Raw genomic sequence first — 23,000 nt, forward strand, 5'->3', positions numbered from 1 at the left:
GGCCGGGACCCTCCTCCGTGTCCTCCTGTGGCCCAGTCCAAGGGGCCTGGGCCTGGCCGGGGCTGCTTTGGACCCCGACCACCCTGGCGTGTGGACTCGCTAAAAATCGGCCATTAGATATTGGATTCCAGCTTCCTGGAGGTCATTTCACTAATGAGTGCACCGGAAAGAGTTTCCTAATCCATCTGTGAGGGTGGCAACTGAAGGAGAATTTTAAAGCTGACAGAATAGGCGAGGGAAGGCATAGGAGATTTCCACACCCAGCAAGGAAGACTTTCCCGAAATGGAAGAAAGAAACGAGCAAACAGAGACACCGGTAGCCCGCCCGGAAAAGAGTCTGCCCCTGAGAGAAAGCACCCTGACCAGGTTCACCCGTGGGTGGGTGGCGAGCTAGCGGCATTCAGAAGAGCGAGGCCCGCAGTCTGTGCGGAAGACACCTGCACTCTGGTGTGTGTGGCGGCGCGATTCACAAGCAGCTCTAGATGTTAAACCAAGGAGAAGCCAGGGAGTTCCCAACGCCCCAGGTGTCCTCAGCCCACGACTGGCTGCTGTGGGAATGCGAAGCCCGGCTCCTTGTCTCAGAGCGGGGTTCCCAGGAGGATCAGGCTGAAGCTGGGACTTGGCCTCAAAGTGTCCCCTCGCATGGCCACCCCCTTCCCCTTCCTGCTCCTCTACTCCTGGTGCCCCTCCATCCAGGGGCCAGACCTTAAAGAGTCACCGCAAGAGAATCCTGGTCCCAAAGGAGCCTTCTGGGGGACCGGTGCTGAGAGAGGTTGTGGGCATGGCCCGCTGGGGCTCTGCCCGACCCAGGGCTGAGAGATGCCACCTCCCAGCTCTGGGTCCCTGCAGGAAGTGTTGGCAAGCACAGGGCCGGTCCTCCAAAGGCCCAGGTGCAGGGAGCCCAGGCCAAGCAGCCTGTGGAAGAAGCCACTTGCCGTGCCACCCCGGGAACAGGACTGCAGGCCCCGGCCCTTCCCACCTCCTCCTCCTCCTCCTCCGCCCCGCACCCCCCCCCCCCCGACATGGCACAGGGCTCAGAGACACCTCAGACTCTTGCTACCCAAAGTGCAAAGGGCATCAGTTGCTCCTCCAAACCCCCCGCCCAGCAGACCGCGTTGTCCAGCCAGCCCCCGGGCCTCCCTGGGGTGCCCAGCACAAAAGTGCAGACACCCACCGGACCCTCAGTCTCAGTTTTCGGAGGTTTTTGCCACTCTAAGGACCCGCAGGCCAGCTGGGCCTTCGGGCAGGACAGAGAGCCCCGGAATCCGACGTGGAGAGCTGCGTGTACGTCCCCATCAGGAGGCGGTCCCCACCTCCGCGGCTCTCCCCTTGCGGGGAGCGGCAGCCCAGCCGGCAGCCGCAGGGCCTCAGGGAAGACACCAGGCTGGGCCCCCGCGGCACAGCGGGGGCACGTCCCCCGCACTCACGCGACTTAGGGACGGCTGCTGGAGACTGCTGCGGCCACCCTGCTGCCGGGTTTCTGGAGGGCTTCCTGGAAGCAGCATCCACACCAAGCCCTTGGAAGGCCCAGGCGACGGAGGAGCCGGTCAGGCAGGGGCCGAGGACGGTGAGAGGCCGGGCGGGAAGGAGCGTGTCAGGCAGGGGCAGAGGACGGTGACCGGCCGGGCGGGGAGGAGCCGGTCAGGCGGGGACCCAGGACAGTGACGGGCCTGGCCGGGGAGGAGTGCGTCAGGCAGGGGCAGAGGAGACGGGCTGGGTAAGGGTTAGGGTTACAGTTAGGGCACAATTCACAATCCCAAAGACGTGGAAGCGACCCGAGTGCCCATCCATCCAGGAGTGCATCAATAAAATGTGGCGCGTGGACACCACGGAGTGCCATTCGGCTGTGAGGAGCAGCGGTGAGAGGGCGCCTCTCGTGTTCTCCTGGCCAGAGCTGGAACCCGTTCCAGTAAGCCAAGTATCCCGAGAATGGACACACGAGCACCACGTGAGCGCGCTCACCAGCAAATTGGTACGAACGGATGGACGCCTAAGTGGACAGAGAGGAATCACCTTCATCGGGTGGGTGTCGGGCGGGTGGGGGGAGGGGAGGGGCATACACATCCATTAGGCATGGGGTGGGTGCGCACCGACTGGGGGATGGGCGCACTTGAAGCTCTGACCCGAGGGGGGAGGCTTGGAGAGGGCAAGGCACCCGACCTTAACATTGGTACCCCCACAATACGCTGGAACAACATGAGAGGTATATGAATAAGAACACAGGGGGGGCCGGGCGCGGTGGCTCACGCCTGTAATCCTAGCTCTCTGGGAGGCCGAGGCGGGCGGATTGCTCCAGGTCAGGAGTTCGAAACCAGCCTGAGCAAGAGCGAGACCCCGTCTCTACTAAAAATAGAAAGAAATTAATTGGCCAACTAATATATATAGAAAAACACAGCCGGGCGTGGTGGTGCATGCCTGTAGTCCCAACTACTCGGGAGGCTGAGGCAGCAGGATTGCTTGAGCCCGGAGATTGAGGTTGCTGTGAGCTAGGCTGACGCCATGGCACTCACTCTAGCCTGGGCAGCAAAACGAGACTCTGTCTCAAAAAAAAAAAAAAAAAGAACACAGGGGGGAGGGCGGCACGGGCAACACATGTCACCTGAATACTTGTACTCCCATCATCTGCTTGAAAAGAGAGAGAAAAGAAAATGCAATCCTAGAGGTAAGAGACACTTTTTAAAAATAATGAATCCGAAGAGAAAAGTAAAAGGAGGCCTGTGGAGCAGGTCTGGGTGTGACTCCGGATCCCCCAACATCAGGTGCCACCACCAAAGATTCCTGCGTGTAGCCCATAGAACCCCAAAAGCAACGGGACGAGTTCTGGTCACATACTCCCTCAAAATGACATCCTGGCCTTCTTCTGGAACTCCCTCCCCTCTCAGACTCTCAAGGTTTCCTCCAGCGTGTCGGTTCCCACAGAGCAGACCTTTGGTCTGAGACCTGACAGTCCAGATGCCACGCATGCTGCCGCGTGGCGGCGGTGTCGCGGCTTGGGACAAGAGGAGGCCCCACGGTGCGGGCTGGGGCGCCAGGCACCGCGCGGGCGCTGAGGGTGGGGGTGACCCCCACCCCGGGCCGCCGCCTCGCTCCCAGAAAGGGGACAGAACAAGAGGCAAGAAAAAAAAAAAAAAAGCAGCAGCCTGTGGCACCCGGTATTCCCAGGCGGTCTCCCATCCAAGTACTAACCAGGCCCGACCCTGCTTAGCTTCCGAGACCAGACGAGATCGGGGGCGTTCAGGGTGGTGTGGCCCTAGACCGCGGCGGAGGGCGCCCCTGCCCCGCTCGAGAAGCCGAGCCTCTCTGGGCTTCCCCGCCGCCGCCTCCCGCCCCAGGCCCCGCGCCGGGCCGGGCCGGGCCGGTTGAGTTCGCCGGCCGGGTCCCGCTGGCTCCCAGGGACGGGGGTGATGGGCGGGGCGGGGCGGGGCGGGGCGGGGTGGGGGGCTGTCTCTCTATACACACACACACACACTCACACTCACTCACACTCACACAAGATGCGCCTCCACGGCTGGACTCGCCAAGGTGGAGCCCTCCCAGCCCCCCTCGTCTCCTCGCCCGGCCTCCTTCACCTACCCGCTGCCCACCCCCAGCGCGTCGCTGCCGCTGACTGCGCACGCGCGGGACGCTCGCCCTTTGACCCCAGCCAGGGGCCGCCCTCCCCCACAACCCCTTTCAGCTGCGCCCCCCCCTCGCCCTGTGGGTGGGCTGCCGCCTATTCCCCCGGGCCAGGGCTGGGGCACAGCCAGTGTATGGGGCGTCTCTCTCTGGGGATGTGTCCCATGGGTGGGGTGGGGTGGCGTGGTTTGGGGGGCGCTGAAGAAATCAGTCCCCTCCATCTCCTACCTCTGGAAAACGCCCAAGCCCGTGGAGAACTGCCGGCACCGCTTCGTGGGGGCCGGGACCCTCCTCCGTGTCCTCCTGTGGCCCAGTCCAAGGGGCCTGGGCCTGGCCGGGGCTGCATTGGACCCCGACCACCCTGGCGTGTGGACTCGCTAAAAATCGGCCATTAGATATTGGATTCCAGCTTCCTGGAGGTCATTTCACTAATGAGTGCACCGGAAAGAGTTTCCTAATCCATCTGTGAGGGTGGCAACTGAAAGAGAATTTTAAAGCTGACAGAATAGGCGAGGGAAGGCATAGGAGATTTCCACACCCAGCAAGGAAGACTTTCCCGAAATGGAAGAAAGAAACGAGCAAACAGAGACACCGGTAGCCCGCCCGGAAAAGAGTCTGCCCCTGAGAGAAAGCACCCTGACCAGGTTCACCCGTGGGTGGGTGGCGAGCCAGCGGCATTCAGAAGAGCGAGGCCCGCAGTCTGTGCGGAAGACACCTGCGCTCGGGTGTGTGTGACGGCGGTGTGTGTGGCGGCGCGATTCACAAGCAGCTCTAGATGTTAAACCAAGGAGAAGCCAGGGAGTTCCCAACGCCCCAGGTGTCCTCAGCCCACGACTGGCTGCTGTGGGAATGCGAAGCCCGGCTCCTTGTCTCAGAGCGGGGTTCCCAGGAGGATCAGGCTGAAGCTGGGACTTGGCCTCAAAGTGTCCCCTCGCATGGCCACCCCCTTCCCCTTCCTGCTCCTCTACTCCTGGTGCCCCTCCATCCAGGGGCCAGACCTTAAAGAGTCACCGCAAGAGAATCCTGGTCCCAAAGGAGCCTTCTGGGGGACCGGTGCTGAGAGAGGTTGTGGGCATGGCCCGCTGGGGCTCTGCCCGACCCAGGGCTGAGAGATGCCACCTCCCAGCTCTGGGTCCCTGCAGGAAGTGTTGGCAAGCACAGGGCCGGTCCTCCAAAGGCCCAGGTGCAGGGAGCCCAGGCCAAGCAGCCTGTGGAAGAAGCCACTTGCCGTGCCACCCCGGGAACAGGACTGCAGGCCCCGGCCCTTCCCACCTCCTCCTCCTCCTCCTCCGCCCCGCACCCCCACCCCGACATGGCACAGGGCTCAGAGACACCTCAGACTCTTGCTACCCAAAGTGCAAAGGGCATCAGTTGCTCCTCCAAACCCCCCGCCCAGCAGACCGCGTTGTCCAGCCAGCCCCCGGGCCTCCCTGGGGTGCCCAGCACAAAAGTGCAGACACCCACCGGACCCTCAGTCTCAGTTTTCGGAGGTTTTTGCCACTCTAAGGACCCGCAGGCCAGCTGGGCCTTCGGGCAGGACAGAGAGCCCCGGAATCCGACGTGGAGAGCTGCGTGTACGTCCCCATCAGGAGGCGGTCCCCACCTCCGCGGCTCTCCCCTTGCGGGGAGCGGCAGCCCAGCCGGCAGCCGCAGGGCCTCAGGGAAGACACCAGGCTGGGCCCCCGCGGCACAGCGGGGGCACGTCCCCCGCACTCGACTTAGGGAAGGCTGCTGGAGACTGCTGCGGCCACCCTGCTGCCGGGTTTCTGGAGGGCTTCCTGGAAGCAGCCTCCACACCAAGCCCTTGGAAGGCCCAGGCGACGGAGGAGCCGGTCAGGCAGGGGCCGAGGACGGTGAGAGGCCGGGCGGGAAGGAGCATGTCAGGCAGGGGCAGAGGACGGTGACAGGCCGGGCGGGGAGGAGCCGGTCAGGCGGGGGCCCAGGACAGTGACGGGCCTGGCCGGGGAGGAGTGCGTCAGGCAGGGGCAGAGGAGACGGGCTGGGTAAGGGGTAGGGTGACAGTTAGGGCACAATTCACAATCGCAAAGACGTGGAAGCGACCCGAGTGCCCATCCATCCAGGAGTGCATTAATAAAATGTGGCGCGTGGACACCACGGAGTGCCATTCGGCTGTGAGGAGCAGCGGTGAGAGGGCGCCTCTCGTGTTCTCCTGGCCAGAGCTGGAACCCGTTCCAGTAAGCCAGGTATCCCAAGAATGGACACACGAGCACCACGTGAGCGCGCTCACCAGCAAATTGGTACGAACGGATGGACACCTAAGTGGACGGAGAGGAATCACCTTCATCGGGTGGGTGTCGGGCGGGTGGGGGGAGGCGATGGGCATCCACATCCATTAGGAATGGGGTGGGTGCGCACCGACTGGGGGATGGGCGCACTTGAAGCTCTGACCCCAGGGGGGAGGCTTGGAGAGGGCAACTGTACCCGACCTTAACACTGGTACCCCCACAATACGCTGGAACAACATGAGAGGTATATGAATGAGAACACAGGGGGGAGGGGTGCACGGGCAACACATGTCACCTGAATACTTGTACTCCCATCATCTGCTTGAAAAGAGAGAGAAAAGAAAATGCAATCATAGAGGTAAGAGACACTTTTTAAAAATCATGAATCCGAAGAGAAAAGTAAAAGGAGGCCTGTGGAGCAGGTCTGGGTGTGACTCCGGATCCCCCAACATCAGGTGCCACCACCAAAGATTCCTGCGTGGAGCCCATAGAACCCCCAAAAGCAACGGGACGAGTTCTGGTCACATACTCCCTCAAAATGACATCCTGGCCTTCTTCTGGAACTCCCTCCCCTCTCAGACTCTCAAGGTTTTCTCCAGCGTGTCGGTTCCCACAGAGCAGACCTTTGGTCTGAGACCTGACAGTCCAGATGCCACGCATGCTGCCGCGTGGCGGCGGTGTCGCGGCTTGGGACAAGAGGAGGCCCCACGGTGCGGGCTGGGGCGCCAGGCAGCGCGGCGGGCGCTGAGGGTTGGGGTCACCCCCACCCCGGGCCGCCGCCGCGCTCCCAGAAAGGGGACAGAACAAGAGGCAAAAAAAAAAAAAAAAAAAAGAAGCAGCCTGTGGCCCCCGGTATTCCCAGGCGGTCTCCCATCCAAGTACTGACCGGGCCCGACCCTGCTTAGCTTCCGAGACCAGACGAGATCGGGGGCGTTCAGGGTGGTGTGGCCCTAGACGGCGGCGGAGGGCGCCCCTGCCCCGCTCGAGAAGCCGAGCCTCTCTGCGCTTTCCCCCCGCCGCCTCCCGCCCCAGGCCCCGCGCCGGGCCGGGCCTGTTGAGTTCGCCGGCCGGGTCCCGTGGGCTCCCAGGGACGGGGGTGATGGGCGGGGCGGGGCGGGGGGCTGTCTCTCTATACACACACACACACACTCACACTCACTCACACTCACACAAGATGCGCCTCCACGGCTGGACTCGCCAAGGTGGAGCCCTCCCAGCCGCCCTCGTCTCCTCGCCCGGCCTCCTTCACCTACCCGCTGCCCACCCCCAGCGCGTCGCCGCCGCTGACGCTGACTGCGCACGCGCGCGCCCTTTGACCCCAGCCAGGGGCCGCCCTCCCCCACAACCCCTTTCAGCTGTGCCCCCCCTCGCCCTGTGGGTGGGCTGCCGCCTATTCCCCCGGGCCAGGGCTGGGGCACAGCGCAAGGGGGAGGGGAGCCAGTGTATGGGGCGTCTCTCTCTGGGGATGTGTCCCATGGGTGGGGTGGGGTGGCGTGGTTTGTGGGGCGCTGAAGAAATCAGTCCCCTCCATCTCCTACCTCTGGAAAACGCCCAAGCCCGTGGAGAACCGCCGGCACCGCTTCGTGGGGGCCGGGACCCTCCTCTGTGTCCTCCTGTGGCCCGGTCCAAGGGGCCTGGGCCTGGCCGGGGCTGCATTGGACCCCGACCACCCTGGCGTGTGGACTCGCTAAAAATTGGCCATTTGATATTGGATTCCAGCTTCATTGAGGTCATTTCACTAATGAGTGCACCGGAAAGAGTTTCCTAATCCATCTGTGAGGGTGGCAACTGAAAGAGAATTTGAAAGCTGACAGAATAGGCGAGGGAAGGCATAGGAGATTTCCACACCCAGCAAGGAAGCCTTTCCCGAAATGGAAGAAAGAAACGAGCAAACAGAGACACCGGTAGCCCGCCCGGAAAAGAGTCTGCCCCCGAGAGAAAGCACCCTGACCAGGTTCACCCGTGGGTGGGTGGCGAGCTAGCGGCGTTCAGAAGAGCGAGGCCCGCAGTCTGTGCGGAAGACACCTGCACTCGGGTGTGTGTGGCGGCCCGATTCACAAGCAGCTCTAGATGTTAAACCAAGGAGAAGCCAGGGAGTTCCCAAGGCCCCAGGTGTCCTCAGCCCACGACTGGCTGCTGTGGGAATGCGAAGCCCGGCTCCTTGTCTCAGAGCGGGGTTCCCAGGAGGATCAGGCTGAAGCTGGGACTTGGCCTCAAAGTGTCCCCTCGCATGGCCACCCCCTTCCCCTTCCTGCTCCTCTACTCCTGGTGCCCCTCCATCCAGGGGCCAGACCTTAAAGAGTCACCGCAAGAGAATCCTGGTCCCAAAGGAGCCTTCTGGGGGACCGGTGCTGAGAGAGGTTGTGGGCATGGCCCGCTGGGGCTCTGCCCGACCCAGGGCTGAGAGATGCCACCTCCCAGCTCTGGGTCCCTGCAGGAAGTGTTGGCAAGCACAGGGCCAGTCCCCCAAAGGCCCAGGTACAGGGAGCCCAGGCCAAGCAGCCTGTGGAAGAAGCCACTTGCCGTGCCACCCCGGGAACAGGACTGCAGGCCCCGGCCCTTCCCACCTCCTCCTCCTCCTCCTCCTCCCCCCCCCGCGCCCCCCCCGGACATGGCACAGGGCTCAGAGACACCTCAGACTCTTGCTACCCAAGGTGCAAAGGGCATCAGTTGCTCCTCCAAAACCCCCCCGCCCAGCAGACCACGTTGTCCAGCCAGCCCCCGGGCCTCCCTGGGGTTCCCAGCACAAAAGTGCAGACACCCACCGGACCCTCAGTCTCAGCTTTCGGATGTTTTTGCCACTCTAAGGACCCGCAGGCCCGCTGGGCCTTCGGGCAGGACAGAGAGCCCCGGGATCCGACGTGGAGAGCTGCGTGTACGTACGTCCCCATCAGGAGGCGGTCCCCACCTCCGCGGCTCTCCCCTCGCGGGGAGCGGCAGCCCCAGCCGGCAGCCGCAGGGCCTCAGGGAAGACACCAGGCTGGGCCCCCCGCGGCACAGCGGGGGCACGTCCCCCGCACTCGACTTAGGGAAGGCTGCTGGAGACTGCTGCGGCCACCCTGCTGCCGGGTTTCTGGAGGGCTTCCTGGAAGCAGCCTCCACACCAAGCCCTTGGAAGGCCCAGGCAACGGAGGAGCCGGTCAGGCAGGGGCCGAGGACGGTGAGAGGCCGGGCGGGAAGGAGCATGTCAGGCAGGGGCAGAGGATGGTGACAGGCCGGGCGGGGAGGAGCCGGTCAGGCGGGGGCCCAGGACAGTGACGGGCCTGGCCGGGGAGGAGTGCGTCAGGCAGGGGCAGAGGAGACGGGCTGGGTAAGGGGTAGGGTGACAGTTAGGGCACAATTCACAATCGCAAAGACGTGGAAGCGACCCGAGTGCCCATCCATCCAGGAGTGCATTAATAAAATGTGGCGCGTGGACACCACGGAGTGCCATTCGGCTGTGAGGAGCAGCGGTGAGAGGGCGCCTCTCGTGTTCTCCTGGCCAGAGCTGGAACCCGTTCCAGTAAGCCAGGTATCCCAAGAATGGACACACGAGCACCACGTGAGCGCGCTCACCAGCAAATTGGTACGAACGGATGGACACCTAAGTGGACGGAGAGGAATCACCTTCATCGGGTGGGTGTCGGGCGGGTGGGGGGAGGCGATGGGCATCCACATCCATTAGGAATGGGGTGGGTGCGCACCGACTGGGGGATGGGCGCACTTGAAGCTCTGACCCCAGGGGGGAGGCTTGGAGAGGGCAACTGTACCCGACCTTAACACTGGTACCCCCACAATACGCTGGAACAACATGAGAGGTATATGAATGAGAACACAGGGGGGAGGGGTGCACGGGCAACACATGTCACCTGAATACTTGTACTCCCATCATCTGCTTGAAAAGAGAGAGAAAAGAAAATGCAATCATAGAGGTAAGAGACACTTTTTAAAAATCATGAATCCGAAGAGAAAAGTAAAAGGAGGCCTGTGGAGCAGGTCTGGGTGTGACTCCGGATCCCCCAACATCAGGTGCCACCACCAAAGATTCCTGCGTGGAGCCCATAGAACCCCCAAAAGCAACGGGACGAGTTCTGGTCACATACTCCCTCAAAATGACATCCTGGCCTTCTTCTGGAACTCCCTCCCCTCTCAGACTCTCAAGGTTTTCTCCAGCGTGTCTGTTCCCACAGAGCAGACCTTTGGTCTGAGACCTGACAGTCCAGATGCCACGCATGCTGCCGCGTGGCGGCGGTGTCGCGGCTTGGGACAAGAGGAGGCCCCACGGTGCGGGCTGAGGCGCCAGGCAGCGCGGCGGGCGCTGAGGGTTGGGGTCACCCCCACCCCGGGCCGCCGCCGCGCTCCCAGAAAGGGGACAGAACAAGAGGCAAAAAAAAAAAAAAAAAAAAAGAAGCAGCCTGTGGCCCCCGGTATTCCCAGGCAGTCTCCCATCCAAGTACTGACCGGGCCCGACCCTGCTTAGCTTCCGAGACCAGACGAGATCGGGGGCGTTCAGGGTGGTGTGGCCCTAGACGGCGGCGGAGGGCGCCCCTGCCCCGCTCAAGAAGCCGAGCCTCTCTGCGCTTTCCCCCCGCCGCCACCGCCGCCGCCGCCGCCGCCGCCGCCGCCGCCGCCGCCGCCGCCGCCTCCCGCCGCAGGCCCCGCGCCGGGCCGGGCCTGTTGAGTTCGCCGGCCGGGTCCCGTGGGCTCCTAGGGACGGGGGTGATGGGCGGGGCGGGGCGGGGGGCTGTCTCTCTATACACACACACACACACACACTCACACTCACTCACACTCACACAAGATGCGCCTCCACGGCTGGACTCGCCAAGGTGGAGCCCTCCCAGCCCCCCTCGTCTCCTCGCCCGGCCTCCTTCACCTACCCGCTGCCCACCCCCAGCGCGTCGCCGCCGCTGACGCTGACTGCGCACGCGCGCGCCCTTTGACCCCAGCCAGGGGCCGCCCTCCCCCACAACCCCTTTCAGCTGTGCCCCCCCTCGCCCTGTGGGTGGGCTGCCACCTATTCCCCCGGGCCAGGGCTGGGGCACAGCGCAAGGGGGAGGGGAGCCAGTGTATGGGGCGTCTCTCTCTGGGGATGTGTCCCATGGGTGGGGTGGGGTGGCGTGGTTTGTGGGGCGCTGAAGAAATCAGTCCCCTCCATCTCCTACCTCTGGAAAACGCCCAAGCCCGTGGAGACCTGCCGGCACCGCTTCGTGGGGGCCGAGACCCTCCTCTGTGTCCTCCTGTGGCCCGGTCCAAGGGGCCTGGGCCTGGCCAGAGCTGCATTGGAGCCCGACCACCCTGGCGTGTGGACTCACTAAAAATCGGCCATTAGATATTGGATTCCAGCTTCCTTGAGGTCATTTCACTAATGAGTGCACCGGAAAGGGTTTCCTAATCCATCTGTGAGGGTGGCAACTGAAAGAGAATTTGAAAGCTGACAGAATAGGCGAGGGAAGGCATAGGAGATTTCCACACCCAGCAAGGAAGCCTTTCCCGAAATGGAAGAAAGAAACGAGCAAGCAGAGACACCGGTAGCCCGCCCGGAAAAGAGTCTGCCCCCGAGAGAAAGCACCCTGACCAGGTTCACCCGTGGGTGGGTGGGTGGCGAGCTAGCGGCGTTCAGAAGAGCGAGGCCCGCAGTCTGTGCGGAAGACACCTGCACTCGGGTGTGTGTGGCGGCGCGATTCACAAGCAGCTCTAGACGTTAAACCAAGGAGAAGCCAGGGAGTTCCCAACTCCCCAGGTGTCCTCAGCCCACGACTGGCTGCTGTGGGAATGCGAAGCCCGGCTCCTTGTCTCAGAGCGGGACAACCAGGAGGTGTGACGTACACCCCGGGTTTCCCAGGAGGATCAGGCTGAAGCTTGGACTTGGCCTGAAAATGTCCCCTTGCATGGGCACCCCCTTCCGCTTCTGGCTCCTCTACTCCTGGTGCTCCTCCCTCCAGGGGCCAGACTTTAAGAAGTCACCTGCAGGAGAATCCTGGTCCCAAAGGAGCCTTCTGGGGAACCCGTGCTGAGAGAGGTTGTGGGCATGTCCTGCTGGGGCTCTGCCCGTCCCAGGGCTCAGAGATGCCACCTCCCAGCTCCGGGTCCCTGCAGGAAGCCTTGGCAAGAACAGGGCCAGTCCTCCAAAGGCCCAGGTGCGGGGAGCGCAGGCCAAGCAGCCTGTGGAAGAAGCCACTTGCCGCACCACCCCGGGAACAGGACTGCAGGTCGCAGCCCCTCCCACCCCTCCCCGACATGGCGCAGGGCTCAGAGACACCTGAGACTCTGCTACCAAAGTCCAAAGGGCATCGGTTGCTCCTCCAAAGCCCCCGAGCAGACCGCGTTGTCCAGCCAGCCCCTGGGCCTCCCTGGGGTGCCCAGCACAAAAGTGCAGACAACCACTGGACTCGCAATATCAGTTTGAGGATGTTTCTGCCACTCTCAGTACCCACAGGCCAGCTGGGCCTTCAGGCAGGACAGAGAGCCCTGGAATCCGATGTGGAGAGCTGCGTGGATGTCCCCATCAGGAGGCGGTCCCCACCTCCGAGGCTCTCCCCTTGCGGGGAGCAGCAGCCCCAGGGCCTCAGGGAAGACACCAGGCTGGGTCCCCGTGGCACAGCGGGGCACGTCCCCGGCAGGCGACTTAGCGATGCCTGCGCCAGACTGCTGCGGCCTCCCTGCTGCCGGGTTTCTGGAGGGCTTCCTGTAATCAGCGTCCACACCAAGTCCCTGGAAGGCCCAGGCGACGGAGGAGCCGGTCAGGCAGGGGCCGAGGATGGTGACGGGCGGGGAGGAGAGTGTCAGGCAGGGGCCGAGGACGGTGACAGGCCGGGCGGGAAGGAGGTGGTCAGGCAGGGGCCCAGGACAGCGACGGGCCTGGCCGGGGAGGAGCGAGTCAGGCAGTGGCCCAGGTGGTGGGCCGGGCGGGGAGGAGCCTGTCAGGCAGGGGCAGGGGACGGTGATGGTGACGGGCCGGGGCAGGAAGGAGCTGGTCAGGCATTTGCAGGGCCCGAGGACAGTCACGGGCCTGGCGGGGGAGGAGCGCGTCACGCAGGGGCAGAGGAGATGGGCTGGGTAAGTTTTAGGGTGACAGTTAGGGCACAATTCACAATCGCAAAGATGTGGAAGCGACTGGAGTGCCCATCCATCCAGGAGTGCATTAATAACATGTGGCACGTGGACACCACGGAATGCTATTTGGCTATGAGGAACAGCGGTGAGAGGGCACCTCTCATGTTCTCCTGGCCAGAGCTGGAACCAGTTCCAGTAAGTCAAGTATCCCAAGAATGGACACAGGAACACCAGCTGCGTGCTCACTGTCAAATTGGGAGTAACCCATGGACACCTAATGGGACGTAGAGGAATCACCGTGATATGGTGGAGTTCGGTCGTGTGGGGGTATGTGATGGGCATACACACCCATTAGGAATGGGGTGGGTGCACACCAACTGGGGGATGGGCGCACTTGAAGCTCTCACCAGAGGGGGGAGGCGAGGAGAGGGCAATGTACCCGACCTTAACATTGGTACCCCCACAATTCGCTGCTAAAACATGAGAGATAAATGAACAAGGCAACAGGGGTAGGGGGGCACGGGCAATACCTGGAACCTGAATACTTGTACTCCCATAATCTGCTTGAAAATAGAGAGAAAAGAAAATGCAATAATGGAGGTTAGATGCATTTTTTTTTTTAGAGACTGAGTCTAGCTTTGTTGCTTCGGCTAGATTGAGTGCCATGGTGTCAGCCTAGCTCACAGCAACCTCATTCTCCTGGACTGAAGCAATCCTGCTGCCTCAGCCTCCCAAGTAGCTGGGACTACAGGCATGCGCCACCATGCCCGGCTAACATTTTTTTTGCATATATATATATTAGTTGGCCAATTAATTTCTTTCTATTTATAGTAGAGATGGGGTCTCCCTCTTGCTCAGGCTGGTTTCGAACTCCTGACCTCGAACAATCCACCCACCTTTGCCTCCCAGTGTGCTAGTATTACAGGCGTTAGCCACCACGCCCGGCCAAGAGGCATTTTTTTTTTAAAAAATGACTCCGAAATGAAAAGTAAAAGTAGGCCTGTCGAGCACATCTGTGTGTGACTGTGCATCCCCCAACATCCGGTGCCACCACCAAAGATTCCTACGTGTAGTCCATAGAACGCCAAAATCAATGGAAAGAGTTCTGGTCACATACTCCCTCAAAATGACATCCTGGCCTTCTACAACTCCCTCCCCTCTCAGACTCTCAAGGTTTCCTCCAGCCTGTTGGTTCCCACAGACCAGACCCTTGGTCTGAGTCCCGACAGTCCCGATGCCATGCCTGTTGTCGCTTGGCTGCAGTTCTTCAGCTTTGGGCAAGAGGAGGCCCCACGGAGTGGGCTGGGGTGCCAGGCACGGTGGTGGGTGCTGAGGGTTGGGGTCACCCCCCTGGACCCCCGCCCTGCTCTCCAAATGGTGACAGAACAAATGCCATCGACAGTGACAATTACATCAACAGTGACAATGACATCGACAATGACAATGACAGTGACAGTGACATCAGCAGTGACAATAACATCGACAGTGATAATCACAATGACAGTGACAATGACATCAACAGTGACAATGACAGTGACAATGACATCGACAGTGACAATAACAGTGGCAATGACATGCACGGTGACAATGACATCGACAATGACATGGACAGTGACCATGACATCGTCAGTGACAATCACAATGACAATGACAATGACAACAGTGACAATGACATCAACAGTGACAATGACAGTGACAATGACATCGACAATGACAATAACAGTGGCAATGACATGCACGGTGACAATGACATCGACAATGACATGGACAGTGACCATGACATCGTCAGTGACAATCACAATGACAATGACAATGACAACAGTGACAATGACATCAACAGTGACAATGACATCAACAGTGACAATGACAATGACATCGACAGTTACAATGACATCGACAGTGACAATGACAATGACATCGACAGTGACAATGACAGTGACAATGACATCCACAGTGACAATGACATCGACAGTGACAATGACTTCAACAGTGACAATGACAACAGTGACAATGACATCGGCAGTGACATCAACAGTGACAATGACAACAGTGACAATGACATCGGCAGTGACAATGACATCGACTGTGACAATGGCATCGACAGTGACAATAATATCAACAGTGACAATGACAGTGACAGTGACATTGACAATGACAACGACATCGACAGTGACATCAACAGTGACAATGACATTGACAATGACAATGACAGTGACAATGACATCAAAAATGGCATTGACGGTGACAATGACATCGACAGTCACAATGACAACAGTGACACTGACATCAGCAGTGACATCGACAGTGACAATGACAACAGTGACAATGACATCGACAGTAACAATGACATCAACAGTGACAATGACAGTGCCAATGACATCGACAGTGACAATGACAGTGACAATGACTTCGACAGTGACAATGACAGTGACAATGACTTCGACAGTGACAATGACATCAACAGTGACAATGACAATGACATCGACAGTGACAATGATATCAACAGTGACAATGACAATGACATGGACAGTGACATTGATATCAACAGTGACAATGACATCTACAGTGACAGTGACAATGACATCAACAGCGAAAATGACAATGACATCAACAGTGAAAATGACAATGTCATCAACAGTGACAATGACATGGACAGTGACAATGACAGTGACAGTGACAATAACATCGACAGTGACAATCACAATGACAGTGACAATGACAACAGTGACAATGACATGGACAGTGACAATGACAACAGTGACAATGACAGTGACAATGACATCGGCAGTGACAATGACAACAGTGACAATGACATCGGCAGTGACAATGACAACAGTGACAATGACAGTGGCAGTGACAATGACATCGACAGTGACAATGACATCGACAGTGACAATGACAAGTGACAATGACAATGACATCGACAGTTACAATGACATCAACAGTGACAATGATATCAACAGTGACAATGACAATGACATGGACAGTGACATTGATATCAACAGTGACAATGACATCTACAGTGACAGTGACAATGACATCAACAGTGAAAATGACAATGACATCAACAGTGAAAATGACAATGTCATCAACAGTGACAATGACAGTGACAATGACATCGACAGTGACAATCACAATGTCAGTGACAATGACATCAACAGTGACAATGACATGGACAGTGACAATGACAACAGTGACAATGACAGTGACAATGACATCGACAGTGACAATGACAACAGTGACAATGACATTGGCAGTGACAATTACAATGACATCGACAGTGACAATGACATCAACAGTGACAATGACAACAGTGACAATGACAATGACATCGACAGTTACAATGACATCGACAGTAACAATGATATCAACAGTGACAATGACAATGACATGGACAGTGACATTGATATCAACAGTGACAATGACATCTACAGTGACAGTGACAATGACATCAACAGTGAAAATGACAATGACATCAACAGTGAAAATGACAATGTCATCAACAGTGACAATGACAGTGACAGTGACAATGACATCGACAGTGACATCGACAGTGACAATCACAATGACAGTGACAATGACATCAACAGTGACAATGACATGGACAGTGACAATGACAGTGACAATGACATCGGCAGTGACAATGACAATGACAACAGTGATAATGACATCGGCAGTGACAATGACATCGACAGTGACAGTGACAATGACATTGGCAGTGACAATGACATCGACAGTGACAATGACATCGACAGTGACAATGACAATGACATCTACAGTGACAATGACAGTTGCAATGACATCAACAGTGACAATGACAGTGACAATGACAGCAGTGACAATGACAGTGACAATGACATCAGCAGTGACAATGACAGTGACAATTACATCGACAGTGACAATCACAGTGACAATGACAGTGACAGTGACAATTACATAAACAGTGACAATGACATCTACAGTGACAATGACAACATTGACAATGACAATAGTGACAATGACATCGACAGTGACAATGACATCGACAGTGACAATGAGAATGACATCGACAGTGACAATGACAATCACAGTGACAATATCGACAGTGACAATGAAAAGTGATAATAACATCGGCAGTGACAATGACATCAGCAGTGACAATGACCACAGTTGTCACCATATTGTCACCATGTTGTCACCATATTGTCAACTGTTGTCACCAAATTGTCGCATGTTGTCACCAAATTGTCACCTGTTGTCACCAAATTGTCACCTCTTGTCACCTGTTGTCACCAAATTGTCACCTCTTGTCACCAAATTGTCACCTGTTGTCACCGAATTGTCACCTATTGTCACCAAATTGTCACATGTTGTCACCATATTGTCACCATATTGTCACATGTTGTCACCATATTGTCACCATATTGTCACATGTTGTCACCTGTTTTCACCAAATTGTCACCTGTTGTCACCAAATTGTCACATGTTGTCACCGTATTGTCACCAAATTGTCACCGTATTGTCACCAAATTGTCACATGTTGTCACCTGTTGTCACCAAATTGTCACATGTTGTCACCGTATTGTCACCAAATTGTTGCATGTTGTCACCATATTGTCACCATATTGTCACATGTTGTCACCTGTTGTCACCATATTGTCACCTGTTGTCACCAAATTGTCACATGTCACCATATCGTCACCTGTTGTCACCAAATTGTCACATGTTGTCACCTGTTGTCACCAAATTGTCACCTGTTGTCACAATATTATCACATGTTTGTCACCATATTGTCTCATGTTGTCACTATATTGTCACATGTTTGTCAGAATTTTGTCACCATATTGTCACATGTTGTCACATTATTGTCACCAAATTGTCACATGCTGTCAAAATATTCTCACCAAATTGTCACATGTCACAATATTGTCACGTTTGTCACAATATTGTCATAATTTTGTCACAATATTGTCACCAAATTGTCACATGTTGTCACCATGTTGTCACCAAATTGTCACCAAATTGTCGCATGTTGTCACCATATTGTCACCAAATTGTCACATGTTGTCACCGTATTGTCACCAAATTGCCGCATCTTGTCACCATATTGTCACCAAATTGTCACATGTTGTCACCATATTGTCACCATATTGTCACCAAATTGTCACTATGTTGTCACCATGTTGTCACATGTTGTCACCAAATTGTCACATGTTGTCACCATGTTGTCACCTGTTGTCACCATATTGTCACCAAATTGTCACCTGTTGTCACCTGTTGTCACCTGTTTTTACCTGTTGTCACCAAATTGTCACCTGTTGTCACCTGTTGTCACCAAATTGTCACCTGTTGTCACCATATTGTCACCTGTCACCATATTGTCAACTGTTGTCACCTGTTGTCACCAAATTGTCGCATGTTGTCACCATGTTGTCACCAAATTGTCACCTGTTGTCACCTGTTGTCACCATGTTGTCAATAAAATGTCACATGTTGTCTCCATATTGTCACCAAATTGTCACCTATTGTCACCATATTGTCACCAAATTGTCACATGTTGTCACCTGTTGTCACCAAATTGTCACCAAATTGTCACATGTCACCAAATTGTCACCTGTTGTCACCAAATTGTCACTATATTGTCACATCTTGTCACCATAATGTCACTATGTTGTCACCTGTTGTCACCATATTGTCACATCTTGTCACCATAATGTCACTATGTTGTCACCTGTTGTCACCATATTGTCACCTGTTGTCACCAAATTGCCACATTTTGTCACTATGTCACCTGTTTTCACCATATTGTCACCAAATTGTCACCAAATTGTCACGTTGTCACCATGTCACCAAATTGTCACCATATTGTCACCAAATTGTCGCATGTTGTCACCATATTGTCACATGTTGTCACCGTATTGTCACCAAATTGTCGCATGTTGTCACCATATTGTCACCATATTGTCACCTGTTGTCACCAAATTGTCACCAAATTGTCACTTGTCACCGTATTGTCACCATATTGTCACCAAATTGTCGCATGTTGTCACCAAATTGTCACAAAGTTGTTACCATATTGTCACCAAATCGTCACATGTTGTCACCATATTGTCACCAATTTGTCTCCTGTTGTCACCAAATTGTCACATGTCACCATATCGTCACCTGTTGTCACCAAATTGTCACATGTTGTCACCTGTTGTCACAATATTATCACGTTTGTCACCATATTGTCTCATGTTGTCACTATATTGTCACATGTTTGTCAGAATTTTGTCACCGTATTGTCACATGTTGTCACATTATTGTCACCAAATTGTCACATGTTGTCAAAATATTCTCACCAAATTGTCACATGTCACAATATTGTCACGTTTTTCACAATATTGTCATAATTTTGTCACAATATTGTCACCAAATTGTCACATATTTGTCACAATATTGTCACATGTTTGTCACAATATTGTCACGTTTATCACAATATTATCACAATATTGTCACTTGTTTGTCACAATATTGTCACAATATTGTCACAATATGATTTTCACAACATGTCATAATGTCACAATATTGTCACAATATGATTTTCACAACATGTCACAATATCTCATAATATTGTCACTATATGATTTTCACAACGTCACATTGTCACAATATTGTCACAATATGATTTTCTACGGAGCTGAAAATAACCAACCGCTCCCGTTTGACAGCGTAGCCTCCTGTGTTTTCGCTGAGCCTCAAATACTTTTCTCGTGGGACAAGAATGGCGTCCTGGACCGTTGGTGCCTCTCTCCGATCCAAGATGCTCCCCAAATCCACTGGGGTCTTCAGAGGGGGTTTCCTCGTCAGCTATGGCTTGCAGCGCAGAGAAGTGACGTCTCAAGTGGGCCTCTTTCTGTCATTTTTCTCTATATTTTGGCACACCCACACACATGCACACAACAATGTGTGCCAAACACTATCCTACACACACACACACACACACACGTGTGCGCACGCACGGGTAAGAAAAAGAAATAACCACTTCGCTACTTAAGACTCTAACTGGAAAAGGCAGAGGCAGGCCAACTGGCAAAATGCATGGTCATGGGCTTGCTTTCTTCTTTTTCCTGACTCCCAGATTTATTCCTGGGACTCCCGGACAAATTTCTAGGCTGTGAAGATGGGGATGGGGAGAGTTGAATTGCTCTAGCATTTGCACCAAGAAAAAAATCACACTGAAAAAGGAGAAGAAAGAAGAGAGGGACCCAACATTTTATGGGCTACTCACCAGCACTGCGCAAGGCATTTAGAGAAGGCTCTCGGTTCAGTTCGGTCTTGGAGAACAGTCTGTTGAAGGAGCAGGCTTCTCACCATTTTACAGGGAAGTAACACTGCAGCTCAGAGAGGTTGCTGACTGGCCGAAAGCCACACAGCTAGTGGCTTCGAGGAGAGAGGAGACGTCTGACCCAGAGCTGATTCCAAAGCTCGCCCTCACTTCCATGCAGCACAGGCTTCTCTAGGTGGCCTTGAAGACGCCAGACGGGTGATTCCTGAGAACTCAGCCATCATGGCTGCACCACACTGTGCATGTGCTCAGTGCCACTAACCGACACACTTATAAATGGGTAAGGGGCCAAAGTTTATGGCATAAATATTGTACCACCATTAAAAAAATATATTTCATGCCATGACAGTGGATAAGTTCTTTTTTTAAAAAAATATTTCCTGGTTTTCCCCTTTTACAGAAGCTACAGCTGCCCCGATTCCAAAGCTCTTTATTAGAATCTGCTCTTGCTAGTTGCAAAGAGACGTAAGAGAGAGGAAAAGTCAATGCCTGAATCTGAAGGTTCAAAGGACAGGCTGACTCTCGTTAGGGGCCGATGCAGCCGATAACTCTCAGCCAATGCTCACTGACCATTCTGGAAAACCTGGGGCCCTTCAAAGAATCTTGCTAAATCTCTATTCTGCCTGTGCTCTATAAACGGCTAAACAAAGCCTGGATGACAGCGTGCGTGTTTCCAGAATGGTTTACCAAATATCTTCAGCCACTGCTGAGACCTGCTGCTCAGAAGAAAGATTTCTTTCAAATATGAACAGCTTGTTAATCCTAGCACTCAGGGAGGCCGAGGCGGGAGGATCGCTCAAGGTCAGGAGTTCGAAACCAGCCTGAGCAAGAGCGAGATCCCCGTCTCTACTAAAAATAGAAAGAAATTAATTGGCCAACTAAAAATATATAGAAAAAAATTAGCCAGGCATGATGGCACATGCCCATAGTCCCAGCTACTCGGGAAGCTAAGGCAGGAGGATCACTTGAGGTCAGGAGTTCGAAACCAGCCTGAGAAAGAGCAAGACCCTTTCTCTACTAAAAATAGAAAGAAATTAATTGGCCAACTAAAAATATATAGAAAAAATGAGCCAGGCATGGTGGCGCATGCCTGTAGTCCCAGCTACTCGGGAGGCTGAGGTAGGAGGATCGCTTGAGCCCAGGAATTTGAGGTTGCTGTGAGCTAGGCTGATGCCACGGCACTCTAGCCCAGGTGACAGAGCAAGACTCTGTCTAAAAATATATATATATATATATATATATGAAATTTATTACAGCTTGTTGACAAGGTACCTGGTCACCCAAGAGCTCTAATGGAGATATACACACAGATGAATGTTACTTTCATGCTCCATTCTGCAACCCATGGATCAAGTTGTAACTCTGACTTTCAAGTCTTATTATTTAATAAGTATAATTTGTAAGGCTGCAGCTGCCATAGATAGCGAATCCTCTGATAGATTTGGGCAACGTCGACTGAAAACCCTCTGGAAAGGATTCGGCATTCTAGATGCCATTAAGAACCCCTGTGATTCATGAGAGGAGGTCAAAATAGCCAGGTGAACAGGAGCTTGCAATCAGTGGATTCCAACCCTCGTGGATGACTTTGGGGACTTCAGGCTTCAGCAGAGGGAATGACCACAAAGGTGGAAATAACAAGAGAGCTCGAAGTGGAGCTCGAAGATGCGACTAAACTCGATCCAATCTCATGATGGAACTTGAACAGAGGAGGAGTTGCTTCTTATGGGTGACCAAAGAAAGTGGTTTCTTGAGATGGAATTTACTCCTGGTGAAGATGCTGTGAGTATTGCTGAAATGGCTACCAAGGATTTAGAACATTCCAGCAACTTAGTGAGTAAAGCGGCCGCAGCCTTGGAAAGGACTGACTCCAATGTCGAAAGGAGTTGTCCTGTGGCTGATCAAATAGTATCACGTGCTCAAGAGAAACCTTTTGCCGAAGGAAGAGTCCATCAAAGAGGCAACCCGCACAGGTCTCTTATCTTAAGCAATTGCCACAGCTACCTTAACCTCCAGTGACCACCGCCCTAATCAATCAGTAGCCACCAATATGCAGGCAAGACCTTTGATCAGCAAAAAAAAAAAAACATTAAGACTCAACGGAAGGCTGAGATGGTCATTACCACTTTTTAGCAATAAAGTATTTTTATTTAGTTATATTTTTAATTTTTTAATTTTTTTTTGAGACAGAGTCTCACTCTGTCGCCCAGACTAGAGTACCATATGGTCAGCCTCGCTCACAGCAACCTCCAACTCCTGGGCTCAAGCGATCCTCCTGCCCCAGCCTCCCAAGTAGCTGGGACTATAAGCATGCAACACCATGCCCGGATGATTTTTTCTATGTATTTTTAGTTGGCCAATTAATTTCTTTCTATTTATAGTAGAGACGGGGTCTCGCTCTTGCTCAGGCTGGTTTCGAACTCCTGACCTCAAGCAATCTGCCTGCCTCGGCCTCCCAGAGTGCTAGGATGACAGGTGTGAGCCACTGCACCCGGCCAATAAAGTATTTTTAAATCAAGGTATGTACATTATTTTTTCTGACAAGATGCTATTGCATACTTAATAGATTACAGTATAATATAAACATAACTTTTATATCTGCACTGGAAGACCAAAAACTTTGTGTGACTTGCTTTTATTGCAACATTCACTTTATTGCAGTGGTCTAGAAGTGACCCTGCAGTGTCTCTGAAGTCTGCCTGTCACATAAACATTTGCAGCAACCCCAGTTTCCTCGTGTGAATAATGATGTCTATCTCATAAATGGCTTTAATACGAAAATGCAAGAACGTGCTTAG

At 54.6% G+C, this 23,000-nt stretch overlaps 1 long non-coding RNA gene, 1 other non-coding gene and 2 pseudogenes across 2 annotated transcripts; all 4 read right to left on the minus strand.

Moving 5' to 3' along the window:
- Positions 1 to 3,137: 3,137 nt before the first annotated feature.
- Positions 3,138 to 3,256, minus strand: LOC142862116 (5S ribosomal RNA). Its single transcript, XR_012913262.1, has one exon. It is a non-coding gene; the product is annotated as a 5S ribosomal RNA (ribosomal RNA).
- Positions 3,257 to 6,698: 3,442 nt separating this feature from the next.
- On the minus strand, positions 6,699 to 6,817 carry LOC142862120 (uncharacterized; annotated as a pseudogene).
- Positions 6,818 to 10,252: 3,435 nt separating this feature from the next.
- Positions 10,253 to 10,371, minus strand: LOC142862124 (uncharacterized; annotated as a pseudogene).
- Positions 10,372 to 19,902: 9,531 nt separating this feature from the next.
- On the minus strand, positions 19,903 to 20,493 carry LOC142861848 (uncharacterized). The gene is made up of 2 exons (XR_012912955.1): positions 20,149 to 20,493; positions 19,903 to 20,032 (listed from the first exon to the last, which is right to left on the minus strand). It is a non-coding gene; the product is annotated as an uncharacterized LOC142861848 (long non-coding RNA).
- Positions 20,494 to 23,000: the final 2,507 nt, after the last annotated feature.

This window comes from Microcebus murinus, chromosome 18 (genome assembly GCF_040939455.1).
Source record: "Microcebus murinus isolate Inina chromosome 18, M.murinus_Inina_mat1.0, whole genome shotgun sequence".
NCBI lineage: Eukaryota > Metazoa > Chordata > Mammalia > Primates > Cheirogaleidae > Microcebus > Microcebus murinus.